We start from the raw sequence: 13,651 nt of genomic DNA, 5'->3' as shown, positions 1-13,651 counted from the left end.
CTTATGTGCATTAATCTTGTATCCCGCTACTTTGCTAAATTTGTTTATTAGCTCTAGTAGCTGTATCGTCGATTTCTCAGGGTTTTCTAGATATAAGATCATATCATCTGCAAACAATGACAGTTTTACTTCTTCTTTTCCAATTTGGATGCCTTTTATTTCTTTGTCTTGCCGGATTGCCCTGGCTAGCACTTCCAGCACAATGTTGAATAACAGTGGTGACAGCGGGCATCCTTGTCTTGTTCCTGATCTTAGAGGGAAGGCTTTCAGTCTCTCACCATTGAGTACTATGCTGGCTGTGGGTTTTTCATATATGCTCTTTATCATGTTGAGGAAGTTTCCTTCAATTCCTACCTTTTGAAGTGTTTTTATCAAAAACGGATGTTGGATTTTGTCAAATGCTTTTTCAGCATCTATTGAGATGATCAATTGATTTTTCCCTTTTGACTTGTTAATGTGTTGTAATACATTGATTGATTGTCTTATGTTGAACCATCCTTGCATGCCTGGAATAAACCCACTTGGTCATGGTGTATGATTTTTTTTAATGTGTCTTTGGATTCGATTTGCAAGTATTTTGTTGAGGATTTTTGCATCTATATTCATTAGGGAGATTGGCCGATAGTTTTCCTTTTTTGTAGCATCTTTGCCTGGTTTTGGTATTAGATTGATGTTAGCTTCATAAAATGAGTTAGGTAGTGTTCCATTTTCTTCAATGTTTTGAAAGAGTTTGAGTAAGATTGGTGTCAGTTCTTTCTGGAAAGTTTGGTAGAATTCCCCTGTGAAGCCATCTGGCCCTGGGCATTTATTTGTGGGAAGATTTTTGATGACTGATTGGATCTCTTTGCTTGTGATGGGTTGGTTGAGGTCTTCTGTTTCTTCTCTGGTCAGTCTAGGTTGTTCATATGTTTCCAGGAAATTGTCCATTTCCTCTACATTATCCAGTTTGTTGCCATACAGTTGTTCATAGTATCCTCTTATAATTTTTTTCATTTCTTCAGGATCTGCAGTTATGTCCCCTTTTTCATTCATTATTTTGTTTATATGGGTCTTCTCTCTTTTTGATTTTGTCAGTCTAGCTAGGGGCTTGTCAATCTTGTTGATCTTCTCAAAGAACCAACTTTTGGTGATATTTATCCTCTCTATTGTTTTTCTGTTCTCTATGTCATTTGTTTCTGCTTTAATCCTTGTTATTTCTTTTCTTGTACTTGGTTTAGGATTGGTTTGCTGTTCATTTTCTAGCTTCTTCAGTTGATCCATTAGTTCTTTGATTTTGGCTCTTTCTTCCTTTTTAATATATGCGTTTAGTGCTATAAATTTCCCCCTTAGCACTGCTTTTGCTGCATCCCATAGGTTTTGGTATGTTGTGTTCTCATTTTCATTCGTCTCTATATATTTAGCAATTTCTCTTGCTATTTCTTCTTTAACCCACTGATTGTTTTGGAGTGTGTTGTTTAACCTCCAGGTATTTGTGAATTTTCTAAGTCTCTGATGGTTATTGACTTCTAATTGTATTCCATTGTGGTCAGAGAATGTGCTTTGAATAATTTCAATCTTTTTAAATTTATTGAGGCTTGTTTATGTCCCAGCATATGATCTATTCTGGAGAAAGTTCCATGAGCACTAGAAAAGTATGTGTATCCTGGTGATTTGGGATGTAATGTCCTGTATATGTCTGTTAAATCTAATTCATTTATCAGATTGTTTAGGTTTTCAATTTCCTTATTGGTCTTCTGTCTGGTTGATCTATCTATAGGAGAGAGTGATGTGTTGAAGTCTCCCACAATTATTGTGGAAACATCGATTGCTTCCTTTAGTTTTGCCAGTGTTTCTCTCATGTATTTTGTGGCACCTTGGTTGGGTGCATAGACATTTACGATTGTTATTTCTTCTTGCTGAATTGCCCCTTTTATTAGTACGTAGTGGCCTTCTTTGTCTCTCAAAACATCCCTGCATTTGAAGTCTATTTTATCTGAGATTAATATTGCTACACCTGCTTTCTTTTGGCTGTAGCTTGCATGAGATATTTTTTTCCATCCTTTCACTTTCAGTTTCTTTGTGTCCCTGTGTCTAAGATGAGTCTCTTGTATACAACATATTGATGGTGCATTTTTTTTGATCCATTCTGCGAATCTATATCTTTTAATTGGGGAGTTTAATCCATTTACATTCAACGTTATAACCGTGAAGGCATTTCTTGAATCAGCCATCTTATCCTTTGGTTTATGTTTGTCATATTTTTCCCCTCTGTCTATTAATATCCTTTATTGTACCCATACCGAATCTCTTTAGTACTGAACCTTTCTCCAAGTCTCTCTGTCCTTTCTTTGTTTCTCTGTCTGTAGGGCTTCCTTTAGTATCTCCAGTAGGGCAGGTCTCTTGTTAGCAAATTCTCTCAGCATTTGTTTGTCTGTGAAAAATTTAAGCTCTCCCTCAAATTTGAAGGAGAGCTTTGCTGGATAAAGTATTCTTGGCTGGAAATTTTTCTCACTCAGAATTTTAAATATATCGTGCCACTGCCTTCTCGCCTCCATGGTGGCTGCTGAGTAGTCACTACTTAGTCTTATGCTGTTTCCTTTGTATGTGGTGAATTGCTTTTCTCTTGCTGCTTTCAGAACTTGCTCCTTCTCTTCTGTGTTTGACAGTGTGATCAGTATATGTCTCGGAGTGGGTTTATTTGGATTTATTCTATTTGGAGTTCGCTGAGCATTTATGATTTGTGTATTTATGTTGTTTAGCAGATTTGGGAAGTTTTCCCCAACAATTTCTTTGAATACTCTTCCTAGACCTTTACCCTTTTCTTCCCCTTCTGGGAAACCAATGAGTCTTATATTTGGACGTTTCATATTATCTATCATATCCCTGAGGTCCATTTCGATTTTTTCAATTTTTTTCCCCATTCTTTCTTTTATGCTTTCATTTTCCATTCTGTCATCTTCGAGGTCACTGATTCGTTGTTCAACTTCCTCTAGTCTTGTACTATGAGTGTCCAGAATCTTTTTAATTTTGTCAACAGTTTCTTTAATTTCCATAAGATCATCCATTTTTTTATTTAGTCTTGCAATGTCTTCTTTATGCTCTTCTAAGGTCTTCTTGATTTCCTTTATCTCCCGTACTATGGTCTCATTGTTTATCTTTAGTTCTTTGAGAGGCTGCTCTAGGTGCTGTGTCTCTTCTGGTATTTTGATTTGGGTGCTTGGGCTTGGGTTATCCATATCGTCTGGTTTTTTCATATGCTTTATAATTTTCTGTTGTTTTTGGCCTTGTGGCATTTGCTGAACTTGATAGGGTTCTTTTAGGATTTGTAGACCAATTGAAGTCCTTATCTCTAATTTATCAGATCTACAGCTTCGTGGAGTACACTTTCTCTAACTAACCAGCGGGTGGCGTCCACGAGCCACCTGTTCTCCACAAGCCAGTTCTCCCCTGCTTAGCCTTTTTGGTGAGTGGGGGAGTGAGTCTTGTGGGGTCCCATTGGTGTACCAAGCTTGCATGTGTAGTTGGTGTTGCCTGCCCTGTATATGGGGCGTGTTTCTGGGCAGTCATTGGGGGGGGTGGCTCTAACAATCAAATCTCCCTGGTGATCCTGGAGTTTTAAAGCTGCTGCAATAGTCTAATCCTTCACTTCAGTCCCGCCACAGTTTGTCTCTGCCACTGACCCACAAGTCCTTGGTATTGGCGTATGGCTCCTGAGACTTGCAAGTGGGCCCCTCTTCCAGGCCGTGCACCCCGGGTCCTCTGTTGAGGGATGACTGTGCTATGTCACAGGTGAGTGCCATCCCCCCAGGACAGTTCTGGGCTGCTGGGCTGTGTAGGGAGGCTCCCAGTCTGCTGAAATGATGGCTGAATGGGGCTTTGTTAATTCACACTGCTCTACCTTCCCAACTCTGGGACAATCAGCTGAGGTTGCAGGGAAGGCTAATGTCCATGCCCAGTTTTGTGGTGTGTGCCTGTTATTTGAAGCACTTCCGTCACACTGGGTTGTCTGGGGCAGTTCTGGGCTATGGGGCTGGCGATGGGCAGGAGTGTTTCCTGTCCACCAGGATGATGGCTGTGAGTGGACACCCCCCTTTTCTTGGGAAGTTGTGGTGTTTAGTGAATTTTCTCAGCCACTGGATTATTGCCTTTTGTCTCAGAGCTCCCCTAGTTCTGCTCTTGACTTGACCTGCCCAAATAGCAAGTCTTTGAAGCTTTCTGTATTGGGCTTCTTAGAGTAATTGTTTTAGAAAAAGAAAAAAGGTTTAAAAAAAAAAAAAAAAAAAACGGGCCCTCCTCAGAGATCTAATGGGTTATTGAAATGCTAAGAGACAAAGCAACCAGGGCCATTAAGGAAAGGTCCACAGGGCAGAGAGATCAGCTTTTCTTTGGGTTTTGCATATGCGCCTCAGGGCCCTTCCCCTTTCTATGTTCACCAGAACTCCAAAAATCCTCCACTTTTATTTTGGAGTTTTTCGTGTTGTTTTTTTTCTATGCCTGTCTCCTCTCTGCTGGGCTGGCTGCTCTCAGATTCTCTGGTGTCTGGTCTCAGTCTATCTATGGTTGGAGTTTGGATCAGTAGAATGAGTTTCCGATACGGGCTGCCACTGCAGCTCTCCCTTCTCCTTCCCGGAGCTGACAGCCCCTCCTCCCCCGGGACTGAGCCTGGCAGGGAGGGGCGCGGGTCCCCTGGCCGCAAAAACTTACAGATTTCGCTGATCTCAGCAGTTCCACGTTTTCATGAGTGTTGTATGAAGTATGCCCAAAGTCAGATTGCTCTGTGGTGTCCAGTCCACGCAGTTCCTGGCTTTCTACTTACTTTCCTGGAGGAGTAACTAAAACATACAGCTCACCAGTCTGCCATCTTGCCACCCATGCTCTTTCAATGTCTGGAATCTCTGATCTCATCTTTAGTTCCATCTCTATGTAGAATAAACCTCATTAGTGGCCCTAAGTGCTAGAGATACAAGGTGAATAAAATAGTCCCTACTCTCAAGAAACTTTATCTTCCTCCATTCTCTCTGTTCTTACTCCCTATAGTCACACTGGCCTACTTTCTTTCCATAAAAAATTTGCCAAGCTAGTTCCCATCTTGGAAACTTTTTACTTGTTCCTTCTTCTTAAGATATGCTTTCCCCCACATTGCAGGGCTCCGTTCTCCTCATCATTCAGATTTCAGCTCTCATTGCTCAATACAGTTAAACAGGAAAGGGACCTTCCTTGACCATTCTCTACCGTATACTCCTATTTATCTTCATTTTACTGATCCATCCCTAAAATCTTGGTCTTTCTGCATCCTTCCTATAGAATGTAAACTACTGATGGCAAGCACTCTATCTTGCTTTCCACGGTATTCCCAGTAAATGTTTGTTGACTAGTAAGTCCCATGTGGTTAGCCATGGGAATGATGGGCCCTTCTGGGTCTGGCATTCTAGAGCTCTAATTCATGAACATCCAGGTAGTGAGCTGTCCAGTGTCGGAATGAGCTACTGATGACTGCTGGAAGGTCAGTTTCATTTATATGCTATTTGTTTTCTGATAAGACCTGCTTAATTGTACTCTAGTTTTTACCTCTTCTGTATGCTGCTCAGAGCAGAATAAGAACTGCTTCCATATTATGGGTATGTTTAAAGCTAACCAGGACTGCTTGTGTTGCTGCAAATGCTGTGTGTTGAGAAAGTTGTAAAAAAGCCATTAGCTGCTATGAAATGGCCTTGCGACAAGCTGTCCATTCCAAGGACTAAGAGCTCTAATTCCCAGCTGTACTCACTGGCATGGCCTATTACCCCAGGCCACTCACTCAGTTTCTTGTGCTTTTAATTTCTTCCTTTGCAGACTGGATTTCTGGGATTGAATTTGAAGGGTGGCTAATAATACCAGGAAAAATATTCACAACATGCCTGATTCTGACCTTTCCTCCATTCTTAGGTGTGAACGATTAGAAGAACAACTTAATGATTTAACAGAACTCCACCAGAATGAAATCTTGAACTTGAAGCAAGAATTGGCCAGCATGGAAGAGAAGATCGCATATCAGTCCTATGAACGGGCCCGGGACATCCAGGTTAGCATGAAGCATGAGGTGAAAAGCGAAAGACTAGAGGGTTTCAAGAAAAAGGGGGAAAAAAAAGATGAAGAGGGTTGGTAGAGCATCAAGAGAAGCTTATACCAACTATAATACACCAAACACTTTGAACAAGGTATATTTCTCAAGAGTATGTTCCATTTTGGGGTGGTACACCTGCTTGGATTCTTGAGAAATGTTTCTTTGGATCACTGTAGCACATGCATGACTGCTTCAAGAGCCACTCTGCCAAGTATAATAGCAATCTTGCCTATCTTCTCCTTTTATGGGAAATGGGGCTTTCTTCTTAGTTACCAAATCCAAACCTTGTACAAATGCATTACCAGGCAGTATGTGAGAATAACACACAAGGTAGTAATGTTTTAAGGCTAATAGCCCGTCTCTTTTGTTCTATGAGGAAATAGAATATTTAACTCCAGTTGGGAGGTTTGTCTAAAGGAACAATTCTTGGTGTTTTCATATGAAAGCATCTTGAAGTAAGCTAGTCTGAGAGAAGTAGTCCAGGAAACTTGTGTTATAACAGCCTAAAAGAATCAACGGAATGTATAGATTATTTACCCAGCTGCCATCTTCTCCAGGTCCCAGAATTCTGTTTATCTTTTAGATTTTTTTCTCCCAAGATCATTCTTGTTTGGACAGCATCCATTGTCTGCCCATTCTCTGGCTAGCACCAGTCTAAAGTCACCATGGCCTCACTTCAAATGGGTTCCAAAAAACCAGAACCCATTGAAATCAAAACCAGAGAAACCCATTGGGCCCCTCGCACTGCTGAATTTTGGAGGATGTCTGACCATCGCAAGGGAGATAGGTTCTGTCCCCTAAGTGTTATGATGAAATTTATACAAACTCATGGGTGAGGATGGTGACCTTGAAGGGAACCGATCACGTTTAGTGTTTGGGCACAGTGTCCTCTTTACAGAAATCAACCTAAAAAGCACAATGTACCTTTTTTTAGGAAGGCAGGGTCAGAGATCCCTTTCCACTGTTGTCAGGGGTATACTTGACTTAGAAAATCCCAGGTGGTGTATACAAGGAAGTATATGCAAAGGATGTTCATTTTGTCATTTTTAGGGTGGGAGAATTGGAAACAACCTAAATATCCCTGATAGGAAATTGGCTAAATAAACTGTAATATAACCATATTATAAAATGCTATGTAGCAGTTGAAAAGAATGAGATGACTCTATATATATACATGGAAAGATTGCCAAGACCATTATTGAGTGAAAAAAAATGAGTTATGGATCCATTCCTTTAGTATGATACTATTTATGTCAAAACAGAACATCAAAAAATAATTCCAAGGATTTCCCTAGGCACATGTACACATACACTTAAACACAGATGAAAGGGTAAACGCACACCAGATTGACAGTGTTACCTAAGGAGCAGAGACTGGAATTGAAGAAAATATCAAAGGAGACTATCTTTCCTATTTGAATGTTTTATGTTGAAAAGTATCTGTGTTCTGTGTAACTTAAGTTAATGATTTTTAAATGAAAAATTAAAAAACAAATCTTATCTTTGAAGTCTTGTTATTAAAATGCTTAAGACCATATCTAAGTATGGCCACTGCTTCCTGTGAGCCATCCTATAGGAATGCAATGAAGAGCAGTTAGGTAAATAATAGTCCACTTGAATAGTGACTATGCATTTGCCTTTCCATGTTTGAGCTCTAGCATACTTGAAATCATTGGCCTCGCTCAGGATGCATCCAGCATGCCCAAGAGGCCTGTCAGCCACTCAGAATACATATGAGCAGAAGACTTAATTATTCCTTCTTGCCCTCAGGAGGCCCTGGAGGCATGCCAGACCCGCATCTCTAAGATGGAACTACAGCAGCAGCAGCAGCAGGTGGTGCAGCTGGAAGGGCTGGAGAATGCCACCGCCCGGAACCTTCTGGGCAAACTCATCAACATCCTTCTGGCCGTCATGGCGGTCCTTTTGGTCTTTGTCTCCACGGTGGCCAACTGCGTGGTTCCCCTCATGAAGACTCGCAACAGGACGTTCAGCACTTTATTCCTCGTGGTTTTCATTGCCTTTCTCTGGAAGCACTGGGATGCCCTCTTTAGCTATGTGGAACGTTTCTTTTCATCCCCCAGATGATGCTGGCACAAGAAGGCAGCTGCAACCCTACCCTCTTGCGAGTGCATGCAGCGAAGAATTAGACAGCAACTTACCTACTCTGAAGTTTTCTACAACAACGAAAGAGTTGAGTGAATCTGTTTACATTTAGAATAATGTTTTTTTTTCTTCAAGAGACGCAATTGCAATAGTATTTTTTAGATTTTATCCAAGAAGTTTTTTGGGCAAAAATCTTGGATCATTTTTATGTAGCATGATTTTCCTTGGGATGCAACTCTTGTAACAGTCCTTTAATACGAACCAACAATCTGGAGCACACTGAAGGGCATTCTAAATTGTGGCTTGAATGACTGCACTAAACCCACTAAAAAGATGAGAAAACCTGACTAGGGCAAACCAGTTCATCCTAGTCCTCTGCCTTGTCTGGGCTCACCACCTTTCCTGCTCCCAGACTAACTTTACTGTGAAATCCTGTCACATTCCATGTCTGAATTTTTGGATTCAGGGTGGATTTTTCTTGTCCGTGGAAGAACACATGGATCTCCCTGACTTTCTCACCCATGTTGGCCACTCATGCTAACCCTGGAAGTATGATCACTTTTGAACCTGGTCCCTTAACAACTCTGCTAGGATACAAAAGTGAGAGCATCATGCCCCACAGGGTCACTGCACAGCCCTACTACAGTATTTTGAAGTAGCCCTCTAAATACTTAATTTTAAGCAAAATTCTTTGGCCGCACTTTTAAGGTTGTTTTTTTATATGTGTATAGAGTCACCAATTTAAAAACAAAAAATCCAAACAGCATACTTGAAGAATGTAATACTCAAACTCAGTGCTTCCTTATGGTTTATAATAGGATTTTTTATTATTGTTATTATTATTATTATTGGGTTTTTTTGGACAGGGTTGGGAGGGTCTTTTATTTTTCTTTTGAAATAAAGAAGTGATGTTTTTAAATGAAGAAATGTGTGGATATTTAAGTGTGCTGCTCCCTCTTGTCTTGAAACAGTTTGAGTAAAGTAAGACTTGGTGTAAATGTTGCCCTCTGCCGCCCTTGTTTTGAGATGCAGCTTAAACTCTTTCCTCTGGCTGCTCCTGCTTCTTTATGGTGTCCCCCGTACCTGACATCACCAACTTTATGGGCTTGACTAGGTTGGAGAGGAAAGGAATGCAAGGGGGAGAAGGGAAGGCTGTTTCCACAAACCAGCATGGTAGAATAGGAATTTTTTTTTGCCCCAAGAAAACGTTCACTCAGTAACCTGGAACTGGGGTTGTCTTTAGGAAAAATTGAGACTATATTATGAGAGTCAGAAAAAATTCCTTGTATTTCCTTAATTTATTTTTTAACACCCCCTAATTACTGAAACCAAAGTGATTTGGAGTCTTCTGTCTGCTCTTTGGCCCCAGCATCCTTAATTTTAAAGCTTTATTCTGTCTGCTTAAGAGAATCAATGGAAATTGATTCTCCCTAAACAGCAGAAAAGGAAACATGCCTGATTAGAAGGACCCAAGTTTTGGATGTGAACTTTTGTGGCTTCTTATTAAGCTAGACTGACTTATTAACGTAAGTATGCACAGGTTAAACAGTTTTATAGACAGTTTAGAAAAATTGACTGAGCCTTTTTGCCCATCCTAGAACCAGTTTCACCATCCCAGTGGAAACTGGACTTCTAAAGGCTTACCTGAAGAACTTAGTTAATCTTTTTGCATTATTCATAGTATTGGGTAACACCTGCTGTTCCCGCCTGGCCTCAGTTTTGTGCAACCAAGTAATGAGCAAGGGGCATATAATATGTCCTGAAAAGAGTAGCAAAGCATGCTTTGCATATTTCCCCCAAACCAGGAAATTCTTTTGGAATTAGATTAGCATTGACTGGCTGGAGAGGATAGTTTACAAGACAGCTCCAGCCTCCTTTCGCTTTGACAAGCTGGCCTTCTCAGAGTCAGCATGTTGTTTCCATAACCACTTTGATATTTTAACTCAGGTAACCTAATCTTTACCCCATCCCCAGATGTTTGTAGTATACCTATTAGCTCTGTTTCCCTCTCAAAATTAGCACCCAGAGCAGGGACCACAGAGCAATTTTCTTTTAAAAATGTATTGCAACCAACTCATATTCATGTTCTCAGGCCAAAAACAAATTGTTCCCTAGTCTATATACTTACAATGTTAACTTTGCCTATAAACATTGTAGTGACTTAGGCAGGAGTGCCAAGGACACTATGACCTTGTCGAACTAACAGAGTTTTTCCTACCTTTCTGCTTTAGCTTAATCACTCAAGAGTAGAGAAGAGAGCCCCACAGTTAATGAAAAGATGTTCTAGGCTCAGTCTTCCAGTTTTTCTAAGAATCTCTGAGTCCCCTAAGCTGGGGAGAGGCTACTAAATTTGGTAGACAGTGGAAGTCACTGTGAAAGATGGATTTAAAGTATTCCCATTTACCTTGGGACCCTATCAAATGGAAGTTCTGACCTTTGGAAGGTCCCCTGAGCTCTCAACCAAACAGGCCAACGCTGACTCTTCATTCTCCCCTCTCCAACTGAGGAAGGACCTTTGGTCAAGTCAGGCACCACAACGGCTCTCTAGCTCTTTAATTCTCTTAATCTTTCACTGGGCCCCAACAGTTGTCTGCTTTTAATGCTGTTTGTAACTGCGCTTCTGTTTTCATGCCCCGCCCCCCATTCTCATCCTGCTGCCCATCCCTGTTGCCTTTGAGTTTCTTTGCATTGCGGCTGGTCTCAGATTCTCTTGTCTGTTCAAAACTTGTCTATAACCTTGCTCTTATGGTTTAAAAATTGTTCTGTGGTAGGAAACTTACCCTAGCTTTAATGCTTCTTCTCTTATGAAAGACTGTGTGCATTCCCTTTGAAAGGAGGCATTCCTGGATTACTTGTAAGTGTTGGTGCCTGGCCTGGGTAAGTGAGGCTGGCTGTGTTGGCCTGGGTGACTCTGTTCAGGTTGTAGAGTGACTTATATTTTACATTTTGAATAACTGAAAGGCACTTCTGCCTGCCCCAATTTCAATTCCTTGGTATATACTCAGTGCATTCTAGCAAAGAAGGCTTTCTACTACTACTGGCTCCTTGAGAAGCAAAAGTAAGTTAAATTATATACTTCCCTGACTGGGATCTTCTCTCTACGTTGTACCCCCTCTACCCAGTTTGGGTAAGAATCTGATGCCAAGAATAACACTGAAATCAAGCCTTCCTTGCTAGCGATGTACCAATGAGCATATTTTCACGTGCCCTTCACTGTATTTGGTTGTTTCTGAAATCATGTTTCTTTGAGGTACAGTCAGATGAAATGCTAAATTCTGAGTTCCAATAAGGAGCTGCCTTTCAGCTTTCGAAAATATGCATCCAAAGCAAAACCAAACGTGATTATAAAGAAAACCTGGCACGGGCAAATTTATGGTCCCCCCCACCCCCGCCCCAAAATGAAACAGGATTTTGAATGTGGCTCTAAGAGTTAACATTTCTGTCTGTGTGCTGTGTATGATAGGTGATACCCTCAGTAGGCATTGACTACTAGACTGTGTGTTTTATCAAAGTATGTAAGAATAAAAACTCACTTGCACGAATTGAAAAGTACAGAAATGACACTTGTGAACGTGTGAACGTTAACACTGTAGTTGATAGATCTTAAGCTGCTAATTGTTGAGAGAGAATTACATTTATGTTTTGTCTGGTAGCTGCAGATTCTCAGCAGCACTTCTACTGTATATACAAATTGAAATAAAGACCTCAGCTATTAACATGGTGGTCAGACTCGGGTTTGTTTTGCTCTTCATTTTTGCGTATTCAGTTTCCTCTGACAAGGTTGTCAGTCTGAAAACTTTCCACTAGTCTGTGAATTTGATACTCTGTGTATGGGCATGCATGCATGTGTGTATGTGTCTATTTTTAGCCAGTATCTTGAAACCATAACTAGGAGTTGTCACCATCTGTCTAGATTTTATAGACATAATTTCAGGCTGACACTTTGCCACAATTCCTAAAAGTAGATAAACCTCCATTTTTAGTTCTTTCAAGGGGCAAAGAGGCAGTTTCCCCCAAATCAGCATCTGATGACCTGAAAGTGGGCATAGTGATCCCTGTCCATTCTTACAGGGCTTTGCTAATAAACAAATATTACAGGTAATAACATACTTCGTAAGACATTTAACATTTAAAAGTTTTATGAACATTTAAGAGCATATTACCCAGCCTAGTCCCATCTGTGGTTTTGTTATAGAGGTAGTAATTTCTATTAGTTTTCCTTGCTGGTCTCTGGGAGGCCTCTGGAAATCCAAAAGCTCTGATACAGAAACCTTGTCTCTGAAGGAACCAAGTAGGGGCCTGATGACTTGGTCCTTTACAGCTCCACTCTGAATGTGGAGAGATTTGGGCTCCAGTTCTGGCTTACTAGCCCTGTGCCTCTTACCCTATTTATGAACCAGAGATATCACACCCACCTGATCCTACCTAGTGGGTGCTGTAAAGTAAGGAAAGCCTGTTGTGAGTGCTTTTAAAAGAGCCAAGAAAGTGCCCTTAAGCTTCTTGAAGTATGAGCCAGGCCTAATCCCATGGGCCTCCATGAGTAGGCTATGATATGAATGACGCACCCTAGAGTTGTGCAGTGCATAATGGGCACACAGAGCCGCCCCAATTACAGGTGATATATAATTTCAAAATCTGTTTATTATCATCCATTAAAAACTTTGGAGAGGGAAAGGCTAGTGACATAAATCTGAGAAGCTACAGTATGGAAAACAGATGGGGGAAGCAGGAGAGAGTACGACCAATTAGAAAAAGATTCAAATGTATTATTTTTTTTTTAAAGTATATGGTGCAAACTAAACACCTAGTCATCCTGTGACCCCCAGGTAGGTAATGAAAGAAAATAACACTGAGTGCTTGCTGATTGCCAGTCAGAATGCTTGGTTATGACATACAGTATGTCACTTAACTCTCCCCACAATCTTACTTAGGTATCTTCTTTATTGTATAGGTAAGGAAACTGCAGCTTGGGTTAAATGGCTTGGCCAAAATTATACTGTTACTGTTATTAAATGGTAAATGAATGCAATGGAAAACGGGTCTGTACAACTTACATAACAAAAGATGAATGTCCATATGAGTTACTTCAAGTCAATAAGAAAATGGTTAACTTAGTAGAAAAATAAGCAAAGTTTATAAACAAATAGCCCACAGAAAAAGGAACAAATGGCCAATAATCATTAAAAAACAATGTTCAGCCTCATGTGTAATCAGTGCATTAAATCAAAAAGACCAGTTGTAGAATACTGTTCTCTCACATTTACGTTGAAAATATTCTTGTTTGTATAAATATATCTATGTAAATGTATTAAAAAAAACTGTTCCCAGTAGTTATTTCTGGGAGAAGGAGTGGAAGGGCTGATGGTAAAGCAGGACTCACATGCCTTACTGCTGTAAAATATGAATCTTTTGAAATGAGAATGTATTTGCATATTATTTTCTATTAAAAATATCAAAAAAAAATTT

At 40.3% G+C, this 13,651-nt stretch overlaps 1 pseudogene; it reads left to right on the top strand.

The window, feature by feature from the left end:
- Nucleotides 1-11,914, top strand: part of LOC119527132 — a 37,601-nt pseudogene extending 25,687 nt beyond the window's left edge.
- The last annotated feature ends 1,737 nt before the right edge of the window (nucleotides 11,915-13,651 follow it).

This window comes from Choloepus didactylus, chromosome 1 (assembly GCF_015220235.1).
Source record: "Choloepus didactylus isolate mChoDid1 chromosome 1, mChoDid1.pri, whole genome shotgun sequence".
Lineage (NCBI taxonomy): Eukaryota > Metazoa > Chordata > Mammalia > Pilosa > Megalonychidae > Choloepus > Choloepus didactylus.
Note: the sequence above shows the minus strand (reverse complement) of the source record. Positions and strands in the feature narration are given on the sequence as shown.